Below are 14,602 nucleotides of genomic sequence, written 5' to 3' on the forward strand. Positions count from 1 at the left end.
TTCATTTCGACAATAGTAGAGTTGGAAGGGACCTTGGAGGTCTTCTAGTCCAACCCCCTGCCTAGGCAGGAAACCCTATACCGTTTAAGACAAATGGCTATCCAACATCGTCTTAAAGACTTCCAGTGTTGGGGCATTCACAACTTCTGGAGGCAAGTTGCTCCACTGATTAATTGTTCTAACTGTCAGGAAGTTTCTCCTCAGTTCTAAGTTGCTTCTCTCCTTGATTAGTTTCCACCCATTGCTTCTTGTTCTAACCTCAGGTGCCTTGGAAATCCCTCTTCTTTGTGGCAACCCCTGAGATATTGGAAGACTGCTATCATGTCTCCCCTAGTCCTTCTTTCTCTTAAGCTAGACATACCCAATTCCTGCAACCGTTCTTCATATGTTTTAGTCTCCAGTCCCCTAATCATCTTTGTTGCTCTTCTCTGCACTCTTTCTAGAGTCTCCACATCTTTTCTACATCGTGGCGACCATAACTGAATGCAGTATTCCAAGTGTGGCCTCACCAAGGCATTATAAAGTGGCATCAACACTTCACATGATTTTGATTCTATCCCTCTGTTGATGCAGCCTAGGACTGTGTTGGCTTTTTTGGCAGCTGCTGCACACTGCTGGCTCATATTTAAATGGTTGTCCACTAGGACTCCAAGATCCCTTTCACAGTTACTACTGTTGAGCAAGGTACCACCTATACTGTACTTGTGCATTCCATTTTTGTTGCCTAAATGTAGAACCTTACTTTTTTCACCATTGAATTTCATTTTGTTAGATAGTGCCCAATGTTCAAGTTTCTCAAGATCCTTCTGTATCTTGAGCCTATCTTCTGGAGTGTTGGCTATTCCTGCCAGCTTGGTGTCATCTGCAAATTTGATGAGTTCCCCATTTATCCCCTCATCCAAATCATTGATGAAGATGTTGAAGAGTACTGGGCCTAAAACAGAGCCTTGGGGTACTCCACTGCATACTTCCCTCCATGTGCAGTTCCATTGAGGACTACCCGTTGAGTGCGGGTAGTCCTCTTAGCTTGCCATACTGTATGGGGTGGGGATGGGGGTGGGAGGAAGATGCTTGGAATATCAGACTAGATAATAACACCAGAACGTCCTGTGGGAACCAAGGTCATCTCAACAAGTGCTGGCCAGAAGGAGGAGGAAGGAGTTGCCAGGGAGATGCCAGAACACATAATTGGATAATGTGATCTTGACGAGGAGGAAGGAGGACATCTATTCTTTAATTATACCAAAACCGCAGGAAACAGTTAGAGTTGGTTTTGCTTTCATGTGTGCCAAAATGATGGACTCAATAAAACAGTTCTTTGGGAAGAAGTCTGATCGTCTTGGAGTGATGAGTTGGTTGGGTTCGTCAGTCAGAAACTTGACCCAGCCATTGAGATTGAAACAAAGGAGGCAGCTTTAGGTGGCTCCTTTGGACTTTCGGGTACAAGTAGTCCTCGACTTAACGATTCATTCAGCGACCAATGGACCTTACAATAGCACTGGAAAAAAAATGACTTTCAACCAATCCTCAAAAGTACGACTATCGCAGAATTCCCCGCTGGTCACGTGATTAAAATTCAGGTGCTTGGCAACCAGCGTGGATTCATATGGTTGCAGCATCTCAAGAGTTACGTGATCATCATTTGCGACCTTCCCAGCCATCTTCCAAAAATGCAAAGTCAACTAAGATTTGCTTAATGGATGCATGCTTCAATTAACAACTGCAATGATTTGTTTAACAACCATGGGGAAAAAAGCTCGTAAAATCAGGCACGAGTCACTTCCATTGCTTAGCAATGGAAATTCTGGTTCCAGCTGAGGTCGTAAGTTGAGGAGTACCTGCACTCTATGTCAATCAACTAACTTTCTACTCAAGAAGAGCGGTTTTTGTTAGCCTAGTTCACACCTAGGCACAGGACATGAAGAGCTGCATTCCAGAAGGGGATGGGGATAGGATAACAACACCATGCTTCCCCAAAAATAAGACCTGGTCTTATTTTCTTTTCAGCCCCAAAATAAGCACCAGGTCTTATTTTCAGGGGATGTCTTACCCACTGACCTTAGGACCGCTGCAGCCACGCCTCCCACGCCCTGACACCTGTCACTCCATTGCCTGATTTCTTCTGCGACCGCTCGCGGCCAGACTCCACAAGACTCGTTGCACTGGTGCCGCCACTCACAGCAAGCAGCTGCAGAAGAAGTTGGGCAGGTGTCAGGGCTTGGGAGGCTGGTGAGGGCGCATGGGGCACTCCACCCACCACACCACGCTTGCTCGATTCTTATGCCTATGCCTTGCAGTGGGCAGGGCTTAACCAGGCCTTATTTTGGGGATAGGACTTATATCAGGTGCAGGAGTGAAAAATCGTGCTAGGGCTTGTTTTCGACGTAGGTCGCATCTTCAGGGAAACACAGTAGCACTTAGACTTACATACCGACCCCTAGTGATTTACAGGATCCTCTGGGCAAGAGGGAGCCGGAGGTTTTAAGGGATGAAGTAGGCCCTTGCAAGGTTTATAGCGCTATTTTGTGCTGGGAAAAATTATGGGAGTCAAAATCTTCCCATCTTAAACTTGACTGAGTCCTACAAAGCTTCTACCAGTTTTTTTTCGCCTTTCCCAACTCTAGGTGGCACCAAATTCTCATTTCTCAATGTCTTCTGGTACTGAATGTCTATTTCTCAACAGAATTTTGAATTACTTTTTTTAAAAAAATATTGTTTTCCCAGCAATGGCAGAGGGGATTGCCAGCCCAGTCAGTTGCGGGAATGTAAGAGTAGCGCGCTCATTTTCCATAAATCCATGAGGTTGTTCAAATAACAAGCAAGTCCTTCCAGAAGCGGAAGAAACTAGAGGTCACTGTAGATTAAAATAAAAATAACAGACTAAGAGAGTTGGAAGAGCCTTTGGAGGTCTTCTAATCCAACCCCCCTGTTCAAACAGGAGACCCTATAGGTTGGCTCAGCCTTCCATCCTTCCGAGGTGGGTAAAATGAGGACCCAGATTGTTGGGGGTAATATGCTGGCTCTGTAAACCGCTTAGAGGGGGCTGTAAAAGAACTATGAAGTGTAAGTGCTACTGCTATTGCTATACCATTCCAGTGGTTGTCCAGTCTCTTCTTAAAAGCCTCCATTGATGGAGCCCCCACAACATCTGGAGGCAAAGCCGTTCCACTGGTTTATTGTTTTCACTGTCAGGAAGTTTCTCTCTATTTCTAGGTTGCTTCTTTCCTTGATTACTTCCCATCCATTGCTTCTTATCTTATCTTCTGGTGCTCTGGAAAATAAGTTGAACCCCCCCCCCCTCTTCTTTGGATATTGAAACTCTGCTATCCTGTCACCCCTAGCCCTTCTTTTCTCTAGACATACCCATTTCCTGCAGCTGTTCTTCATATGTTTTAACTTCCACACGCACACGCACCCTAATCATCTTTTTTACTCTTCTCTGCACTTTTTCCGGAGTATCTGCGTCTTTTTTATATTGTGGTGGCCAAATGTATGGTCTTATCAAGACCTTATTATACATTTAATCCTTGACTTACAATATAGGTCACTTAGTGACTGTTCAACATTACAACAACACAACAGAATCAGTGACATGCGGTGAGGTTTATGGCTGGTGAGGCACTGACCCACTGCTGGGTTTCAAATTTTTTTAGACTTCTGGACTTCAACTCCCAGAATTCCACAGCCAGACATGCTCAGTTTTGATTTAAAGCGACAGCATTTGTTTTTCTCCTTTGTGCCCTCTACTATGAGGCAGGAAAACTGTGTGCCTCACCTACGTCAGGAATTTTTAGGCTTTTAACCCTTGCTTAACTCTGCTCGAGTGATCATAAAACACCTAAAGTCAGACTAGATGAGGCACGCAGTTCTCCTGCCTCATAGTAGAGGGCGCTTTTTAGAGGCTTTTTTAAACAGTTAAGCAGAGTCATCGAGGGTGAGGCAGCAACAAGCTCAGCCTGACCTCAGCTCTCGCCTTTTTCCTTTTACATTTTTTTTCTTTTCATGATGACAGTGGTGAGGCTGTGCCTCCCCTGCCTCACCTGACTGCACGTCGCGGAACAGAATAGAACAGAACAGAACAGAACAGAACAAACTATTCTCAAATGACTGTAGAACTTTAGGTGTTAAATTAGCTAATGCAGGAACATGCAATGAATAGAGTGGAATGGAATGGAATAGAATAGAATACAATAGAATATTCTCAAATGAATGTAGATCTTTAAGTGTTAAATTTGCTAATGCAGGAACATGCAATGCAATGCAATGCAATGCATAGAATAGAATAGAATAGAATAGAATAGAATAGAATAGGATTTTTTAATTGGCTAAGTGTGATTGGATACACAAGGAATTTTATTTGGTGCATAGGTTCTCAGTGTACATAAAAAGACAAGATACATTCTTGCTTACAAACAATTTTGCATTGCATGCAAGATACATGCCATGCATACAACTGAAAGCATAATTTTGTCACCTAAGGGCTTGATTGTTCTGCCCCCAGCCATATACAGAAGGTTAATTTCACATACATCTGTGGTTGTGACCTTACGATTTCATGGTTCAGAGTTTTGAAATGCTTCATAATGAGATTGAGGTTTGAGTTAGCAGTTGAGTTTTGGCAGTTGTGTCTGAGAGCGATTATGTAGCATTGCTGTTTGGGTGGCTGAGGAAATGAAGGAACTATGCAAAGCAGTGTGTTGCTCAACCTTGGGAACATTAAGATGTGGACCTCAGTTCCCAGGATGGCTGACTGGGGAATGCTGGGAGTTGAAATCCATTCCCTTAACGTTCCCAAGGTTGGGAAACACTGTTATAAAGAAAGAAGAGTTTTGGGGAGGGGTGGGGGAGAGAATTCAAATATTTGACAGTCCAGATGCAAAGCTGTTGAGCATCCAGGATCTAACAGGTTAATAGTGTTGGAAGGGACCTTGTAGGCAGCGACGTGCAGTCAGGTGAGGCAGGGGAGGCACAGCCTCACCACTGTCATCATGAAAAGAAAAAAAATGTAAAAGGAAAAAGGCGAGAGCTGAGGTCAGGCTGAGCTAGTTGCTGCCTCACCCTCGATGACTCTGCTTAACTGTTTAAAAAAGCCTCTAAAAAGCGCCCTCTACTATGAGGCAGGAGAACTGCATGCCTCATCTAGTCTGACTTTAGGCGTTTTATGATCACTCGAGCAGAGTTAAGCAAGGGTTAAAAGCCTAAAAATTCCTGACGTAGGTGAGGCACGCAGTTTTCCTGCCTCATAGTAGAGGGCGCAAAGGAGAAAAACAAATGCTGTCACTTTAAATCGGAACTGAGCATGTCTGGCTGTGGAATTCTGGGAGTTGAAGTTCACAAGTCTAAAAAAAATTGAAACCCAGCAGTGGGTCAGTGCCTCACCAGCCATAAACCTCACCACACGTCACTCCTTGTAGGTCATCTAGTCCAACCCCCCACCGAAGCAGGAAACCCTACACTATTTCTGACAAATGGCAGTCCAGTCCCTTCTTAAAAGCCTTAAGTGATGAAGCTCCCACAACTTCTGAAGGCAACTTCTGTTCCATTGGTTGATTGTTCTCCCTGTCAGAAAGTTCCTCCTGATTTCTAGGGTTGAATCTCTCCTTGATCAGTTTCCATCCATTATTCCTTGTCTGGCCTTCGGGTGCCTTGGAAAACAGCTTGACCCCCCCCCCCTCTTCTCCTCTCTGTGGCAGCCCCTCCCCTACTGGAAGCCCCTCCCCTATTGGAAGACTGGTATCATGTCTCCCCTGGTCCTTCTCTTCACTAGACTAGCCATGCCCAGTTCCTGCAAGAAGACCTCCAAGGTCCCTTCCAACTCTGTTATTATTGTTATATAGGAGGCCTTGCATATGCTGCTGAACCACTGTTTCCAGAAGCTTCAGCCACAGTCCCGGATTAACTATTAAGCAAGATAAGACTGGGCATTAAGGGAAGGGGGGGAGGCGCACCCCGGAGTTATGTATTTATTAAACACATTGACATGATCACCCAACTCATGCATGGTGACTTTGGGCAGCTTACAAACATTCAAATTCCACAATGTGAAAACCCATAAACTACCCAGCTCTGTTTTGATCTAATCGAATATTCCAAGACAAAGGTAACACGACCCAGCTGATTTTTGAAGAATCAAGCAAGGTTGAAACTACTCGGTAGCTACCAAACTCCAGAAGTGGGCACTGAATTCAAGTTAAAAAAAAAAAAAGAATGGGGAAAGGCACTGGCAAACCACACCCATATTCTTGCTAAGAAAACTGGCTGTTTCTGTGAAGTTATCAGGAGTTGTGAGGTAATTTTAGCTGTCGGCATCATTCCCAAGGACGTGGCATTCGAACTCTTTTTTTTCTCTTTATCTCTTCGATCCCTCTGTTCCCAAATTCTTTAAAACACTTCAGTTGTGGCTTTCTTGGCGTTAGTTGTTTCTATGCTTGGTTGTTTCCTTGTAGACATTTCATGACCCAGTAGCAGTGGTGAAATTCAACCGGTTCTATCCGGTTTGGGGCAAACCGGCAGTGGCGGCGGTGGGAGGCTCCACCCACCCACCCAGACGTCATCACCTCCCGTTTTTGACGCTCTGCGCCAAAGGTGGCCGACAGGTTGGGCCGAACCGGTAGTGGTTTTGTCGGCCTGGGTCACTGGCAGAAACCCAGGCCTGCCACGCCCCCAAACCGGTTCTCTGGACGGCGCCATAGGCGCTGCCATCTTGTTTATCTGTTCTGCGAATGCACGGAACAATTTTAATGGCACTGCGCATCTGCGCACACGAGCAAACCAGCAGTAGTGCCTGCCAGAACCCAGGGCCTGCGCATGCGCAGAAGGTGGTGCCCTCACATTTGTGAACAGGTAGCGAAGGTAAGTTGATTTCATCCCTGCCCAGTAGGTAATATCTACATTCCCTCACACTGATGAAGTAACCTGGTTGGGTCATGAAATATCTGCAAACAACCAACCAAGTTCAGAGAGTACCAAGAACGACACAGTTCATCCCTGAGCTACAGATATCTACTGAAAAACGTAAGAAGCAGGCGTACCCGAAGACTTATCAGGCAGAAATGGAATGAATATCCCCACAGCAGGCAGGACATAACTCTTATTTTCCAGAAACAGAATTTTAGGAGTAAATTCCTATAATCAAAACTTTTTGGTAGCTGATTAAGTACAGGTAGTTCTTTGAGTGATCGTTCAAAGTTACAACGGCACTGAAAAAAATGACATGACCATTTTTCACGTTGCAGCATCCCCATAGTCACATGATCAAAATTCAGGTGCTTGGCAACTGACTCATATTTATGACGATTGTAGTGTCCCGAGGCCATAGGATCGCCACTTGCGACCTTCTGACAAGCAAAGTCCATGGGGAAGCCAGATTCACTTAACAACCATGTTGCTAAATTAATAACTGCAGTGATTCACTTAACAACTGTGGCAAGAAAAATCGTACAATGGGGCAAAGCTCACTTAACAAATGTCTCACTTAGCAACGGGGATTTTCGGCTCAATTGTGGTTGAGGGCCACCTGTATTTAGAGTTGGACTCCTGTAGCCTTTCAAAAATGCCCACTGTCTTTACAAAGAGGAATTGCTAACGATCACAGCGCAAATACAAATCAAACCTACTTGGCTACCCATTGCACTAGGCCACGTGCAAAATGACTGCACTCCATCTACGAGACCGATGTGAAATTCCCTTCCTCTCTAAAATGCACTTTGAAAACAATTTCCCTTTTATCAGCTTGAAAGGGAAGCCTTGGGGGGAAAATAAGATACAAGAGAATGCCTTTGCTGGTCTCCAATTTTAGCCAAGCTTGAGTAGACATCATCTGGTAGGAACATTGTAACTGGGTCATTTAATGTAAAGCAGGGATCTCCAAACTTTCCAGCTTTGCGGGCTAGCGGCGGCCGGGGGGGGTGGGCGAGATGAGATGGTTCTGTGTAAGCACAAATGGAGTGTGAAGGCTCATTGCTGGGGTAAATAGAGCTTCCTGCACAAGTGTAAGCACTCGCCACTCTCAAAAATGGAGATTCCTGTGCAAGCATGAATGCACCATGGGGGTCGCACAAATCGAGTTGCACATGCTCACCGCTGTTTGCGCAGCCCGGTTCCGAATGGGCCACAGCCCGATACCAGGCATGTCCTGGGGGTTGGGGATGTAAAGGCTCCCTCCATAATGTTCAACTTATATGTTCTCTAAGCACCCTTCTAAGCCACTCACGCGGTGGCTCAGTGGCTAAGACGCTGAACTTGTCCATCAGAAAGGTCAGCAGTTTGGCAGTTCGAATCCCTAGCACCGCGTAACGGAATGAACCCCCGTTACTTGTCCCAGCTTCTACCAACCTAGCAGCTCGAAAGCATGTAAAAATGCAAGTAGAAAAAATAGGAACCACCTTTGGTGGGAAGGTAACAGTGTTCCATGCACCTTTGGCTTTTAGTTTTGCCAGCCACATGACCACAGAGACGTCTTCGGACAGCGCTGGCTCTTCAGCTTTGAAATGGAGATGAGCACTACCCCTAGAGTCGGGAACGACTAGCACTTATGTGCGAGGGGAACCTTTACCATTACCAAACACCCTTCTATAATTCGGTGAGTGCACTCACTCCATTTTTTTAGTGTTCCTAATTTGTTTTTGATTTCCTTACTGCTAGAGTTTAGGTGAAGAACCGGGAAGGGGGAAAGGGGGCTGTCCCCCCTCCCCCCGGATGGTTCTGGGTAAAAGAAAGTAAGCAGGGAGAAGGTGTAGCTGTAGCTCAATTCAAGCACTCCACTCTCAAGAGTCATTGTAGATGTAGCTGATGTAGAAAAGATGTGGAGACTCTAGAAAGAGTGCAGAGAAGAGCAACAAAGATCATTAGGGGACTGGAGGCTAAAACATAGGAAGAACGGTTGCAGGAACTGGGTATGTCTAGTTTAATGAAAAGAAGGACTAGCGGAGATATGATAGCATTGTTCCAATATCTCAGGGGCTGCCACAAAGAAGAGGGAGTCAAACTATTCTCCAAGGCACCTGAAGGCAGGACAAGAAGCAATGAATGGAAACTAATCAAGGAGAAAAGCAACTTAGAACTCAGGAGAAATTTCCTGACAGTTAGAACAATGAACCAGTGGAACAACTTGCCTCCAGAAGTTATAAATGCTCCAACACTGGAAGTTTTAAGAAGATGTTGGATAAGCATTTGTTTGAAACGGTATAGGGCCGTGATGGCGAACCTATGGCACGTGTTCCACAAGTGGCACGCGGAGCCATTTGTCACCTTTTTAAAAGCTATTTTTCGCCTTCCCCAGGCTCCAGAGGCTTTATAGGATCCTGGGGAGGGCGAAAAGAGCCTCCCACCCCCGGAAGCTTAAGGGACCGTCCAGAGGCTTCCCAGACGCCTTCGGAGTGCTTAAAACCACCCTCCGAGCAAACCGGAAGTGACTTCCTGGTTGCTCGGAGGGTCGTTTTAAGCGTTCCGAAGGCTTCAGGGACCGTCTGGACGGCGGAGGGAGGGGGGACTTTATAGCCTTCCTGCCATGCGTCCTGCACAGGAATCCGTCCCCTCGGGGCTTTGCGCGGGCGTCGCAAGGGTTAAGCCGAAAGGGAGGGGAAGGGGGAGGGGGAAAGCAAAGGGGGCTTTGTTGTCCTCCTTCTCCTTCTTTTCCCCTCTGGCTCGAACGTGGCGCCGGGGCCCGGCAGGCAGCGAACGAGTCGGAACCTGCCGACCGGAGGAAGAGGGCGAGAGGCGGGGCCTGTGAACGGCGGCAGCAGCGGCGGCGGCGGCAATAGTCGCAACTCGGCGGCGGGCCGCCCCCACTGGGAGACAAAGGAGGGAAAAGACGCCAGGCAGCCGAGCTCCGAGGATGGAGCTGCCCACGGGGCTGAGTACAATGCGGCGCGGGGCCGTCATGGCCGGGATCGAGGTGGCTGCGTGGCCTGCCTGGCGTGGCGCGGCTAGAGGAGGAGGAGGAGGCGGCGGCGAGGGAGGCACGGCCGAGGCCTTACGGATTTCCCTTCAGCCGAGTCCGTCCTGGCGGCGGCGGCGATGTGAAGGCCAGGCCCTGGCGAGCGCGCCGAGGCTGGGCGGAGCAGCGCAAGGACGCCGGGCCTGAGGCGCTGCGCGGCGGAGGCGATCCAGGCCCGGGCGATGGAGACGCACATCTCGTGCCTGTTCAGGGACCGTCCCAAGGCTTCCCTGATGCCTTCGGAGCGTTTAAAACAACCCTCCGAGCAACCCGGAAGTGACTTCCGGTTTGCTCGGAGCGTGGTTTTAAGCGTTCCGAAGGCTTCAGGGAAGCCTCCGGATGGTCCCTGAAGCCTCCGGGGGGGCGGGGGAGGCTCTTTTCGCCCTGCCCAGGCTCCTATAAAGCCTCTGGAGCCTGGGGAGGGCGAAAAAAGCATGTAAAAATTGGTTATGCGCGCATGCGCACTGGGGGGGGCACATTGCATTATGGATGTGGCACGCCCGCACACGACCCCCCTGCGCTCCCCCCACTTGTGGCACACGAGCCAAAAAAGGTTCGCCATCGCTGGTATAGGGTTTCCTGGCTAAGCAGGGGATTGGAGTAGAAGACCTCCAAGGTCCCTTCCATCTCTGTTATTCTATTTTCAGTGCTGTCATACCTTCAAACTGTCTCTAAACAAATAGTCGTAAGTGGAGGATTGTCTGTAAGCCAGTGTAATTTCCTCTCAGGTGCAAAAGTAATTGTCATTCAGACTTGGCTCAGTGCTCAACCTTCTTGAATGATATTACTTCTCTGATAAAATTCTGAGATTTGCTTAACAGCCACATGATTCACTGAATAACCACAGTCATTCGCTTAACAACCATGGTGAAAAAAGGTGATCAAATCAGACATTGACTCACTTAATGATTGCCTTGATTAGCAACCATGTGGTTCCAATTGTGGTTTTAAATTGAGTACCATTGTGCCTTTAAATTATTCTCTGAATGTTAATATACATGTCTTCAAATTTCTTGGCTAGATTAACCAAAATAAAACCCAGGTTAACCAAACACAGTTACCTTGCTCCAGACTTGCCAAAGCAAATAAACCAAGGTATCGTTTTATATCATGGCCTGGTTCACACAACATGCTAGATTCCCACAATACGTTGCATCACAAAGAACCCAACACCATCTCGGAGAGACTCAAGTTTAAACCTGGGTATATCTTGATAATCATTGAAAGCAAAGATAGTATTCAGCAGGTTCTGACCAGTTCTGGAGAACCGGTAGCGGAAATTTTGAATAGTTTGGAGAACCGGCAAATACCACCTCTGACCGGCCCCGGCCCCAGCTATTCTCCACCTCCGGAGTAACAGCTGATAGGAAGGAAATGAGGATTTTGCAGTATCCTTCTGCTGGAGTGGGGAGGGAATGGAGATTTTACAGAATCCTTCCCCTGCCATGCCCACCAAGCCGTGCCCTCCAAGCCGTGCCCACCAAGCCACGTCATGTCCACCAAGCCATGCCCACAGAACCGGTAGTAAAAAAATGTGAATCCCACCACTGATTGAAAATATGAGAGAAGTGAGAATACAGGGACTCAAACTCTTTGGAGAAGTCCTTTGTCAGCTTCCTCTCCTCCCCTTAATTTTTTTTAAAAAAACTTTCATTAAGAAACAGTTGGTCCTACTATTCCGAGGTCAACTTTCTGGGGAAGATCATTCTTTCTGCGGCCTTTTCACCCCCTCTGGAGCAGGAATAAAGTTTGCCAAAATAAAGCATCTCTTACCAAATCTAAAAAAGACACAAAAAGAAAGAAGGGATTAAAAAGTGAGTCGTAATCATGTATCAATCATGTTAACATACAAAAATCACTTTATAGTTGAGTCACACAACTGAATCATCCAATTCAGCATTGCCACATGACAACATCTCTGCAAGATTTCACAAGGAGGAGTTTTTGCAGCCCCCAAGATGTTTAGGGTTGAATCTGAGATTGTTTGCATGTGAGGAAGAACCTGGCAAATTTTTAAGCCTGTGTTTTTCAATCTTGCTGGCTAGGGAATTCTGGGAGTTGAAGTGGCTGAGGTTGAGAAACACTGATCTAAGCGAAGCAATGAAAATACATATATATCAATGCTTCTTGTGCATACTTTTGTCTTCCAATCTAACCAGGGGTGAAATGCTCTGAAGTCTGCTACCGGTTCGCTTTGCTACTGGTTCGCTGCGTTGCGCAGCACATATGTGCACCGCAGGCGCACTGTAGGCGCTTAATGCGCAGCGCTGAAAAAGGAGGATTAAGAAGCCTTTTCTGAGTCTGCAAAGGTAAGTAGAACAGCGGGGGGGGGGGAACAGCTGTGCCGTGAGATTTAGATTCGGTAGATTTATATTATAGCGAATATACATAAATCGCGCAGCACAGCTAATTGTCACATAGCTGATCGTCGATCAACTAAAAAAATGATACCGCTTTATTTTTTATTTTTTTATTTTATTTTATTTTATTTTCCATAAAGGCCTGAGCCTCTATGGGTGTATTAATTCTGATTCTTGTCTCCTCCCAGAATATCAGCATCCCTTCAGGCATCAACCATCTAAACCACACCCCTTTCTGGTATAATTTATTCGCCAATTGCGGTAGTTCCGACGATCAGCTGTGCAACAATCAGCTGTGCTGTGCTATTTCTAGCGAATATAAATTGTGTGGAACAGCTGATTGTTGCACAGCTGATCATCGGAACTACCAGTTCTCCTGAACCACTAGCATTTGTTTACTACCGGTTCGAGCAAACCAGTCCGAACCAGTAGCATTTCACCCCTGGCTCTAACCAATGGATTTTGAAGACAGGTAGTCCTCGATTTACGACAGTTTGAAGTTACAATGTTGCTGAAAAAACAGGACTTATGAGTCGTCCTGGTAGAAGTTACAAGCAACCAGCCGTCCTGGTGATCCGGTGACTGAGATTCAGATGCTTGGCAACGAGGGTTGCAGCAGGATCCTGTGGTCACGTGATCGCAATTTGCAATTTTCCCAGCCGACAAAGTCAAAGGGAAGCCAACGGGGAAAGTTATAAATCATGATAATAGCGATAGCACTTTAATTTTATTTTATACCGTCCCATAGCGCTTTATAGCATTCTCTGGGTGGTTTACAATGTCGAAACATTATTTGCATATTATTCCCAACAATCTGGGTCCTCATTTTACCGACCTCGGAAAGATGGAAGGCTGAGCCAACCTTGAGCCCCGTCAAGATCGAACTCCAGGCTATGCTCAGAGTTTGCCTGCAATACAGGGAGTCCTCGACTTACTACCACAATTTATGTTGTTCAGTGAGAAATGCGTTGAGTTTTGTCCCATTTTATGACATTTCTTGCCACAGTTGTTAAGCGAATCACTCCAGCTGATAAGTTAGTAACCTGGTTGCTAAGTGAATCTGGCTTTCCCATTGACTTTGCATGCTAGAAGGCCGCGAAAGCTGCAACAGTCATAAGTATGAGCCAGTTGCCAAGCATCTGAAGTTTGATCACATGCAAAGGTCGTAACTGAGAAAAACGGTCATAAGTCACTTTTTTCAGTGACACTGTAACTTTGAACAGTCACTAAATGAACTGCTGTAAGTTGAGGACAACCTGTATTGCACATTCACCATGGAGTCACCAGGGGTCTGTTGTGATAATATGGTGCCTTACCTAACAACCACAGTGACTCAATTAATGACTGTGGCAAAAGAGGTTGTAAAATCAGGTGGGGTCACCTGAATGCCTCACTTAATGACTGTGCTGCTTAATTATGAATTTCCCAGTTCCAATTGAGGCTGTGAGTCAAGGAATACCTACCATATTTCTCGGAGTATAAGACGCACCTTTTTCCCTCAAAAAAGAGGCTGAAAATCTGGGTGCATCTTATACACTGAATACAGCATTTTTTGCCTCCCGAAACCCCGACCCCTTCACCAAAATGGCCAAAATAGGAAGCTTTCAGAGTGCTTCTGGGGGCTGGGGAGGGCAGAAGTGAGGGGAAAGCAGGGCCTTTTTTTGCTCAATTTTGCCCGCCCCTCCCCCAGCCCCCAGGAGCACTCTATAAGCCTCCTAAAGGCTATTCATGCCCTTTTTTTGACAAAAAATGGAGCCTTTTTTGCGAAAAATGGGCCATTTTATGCTCGTTTCCCCCCCCCCCCCATTCCCCAGGAGCACTTTACAAACCCCCTAAAAGCTATTCATTCCCTTTTTAAAGGGGGGGGGGGTGTTTTAGGGGAAAACAGGCCATTTTGGGGAGGTTTGCAGAGTGCAAAAACTTTTTTTTTAATTTGCCTCTTCAAAACCTTGGTGCGTCTTATACTCCGGCGTGTCTTATACTCTGAAAAATACGGTACCTACCTACAAGCTACTAACAAGGAATATCTACCTACCTACAAGCTAATGAGAAGAATCAAAAGCTCTTCCAAATATCTTTCAGCCTGTACTCTAATTACTTTCAAGAGAAACAGGCATAGCTCTACATTCTTGGGCTGATTCCAATCAGCTCCTGGGCATCTACAGCGTAAAAACAACCTATAATCCAAAATGCATAACACAGTAGCAAGATAACAAACCTGGCTAACATGACAAACACCTACAAGGAAATCTACAGGTAGTCCTCAATTAAGGACTACAAGGGAGCCTGCCCATCATGATCTTAA

General features: G+C 46.3%; 1 protein-coding gene across 1 annotated transcript in view; it reads right to left on the reverse strand.

The window, feature by feature from the left end:
* The window catches only part of KSR1 (kinase suppressor of ras 1), a 183,690-nt gene that overhangs the window by 41,110 nt on the left and 127,978 nt on the right, over positions 1-14,602 (reverse strand).

This window comes from Natrix helvetica, assembly GCF_964273705.1.
Source record: "Natrix helvetica genome assembly, chromosome: 2".
Lineage (NCBI taxonomy): Eukaryota > Metazoa > Chordata > Lepidosauria > Squamata > Natricidae > Natrix > Natrix helvetica.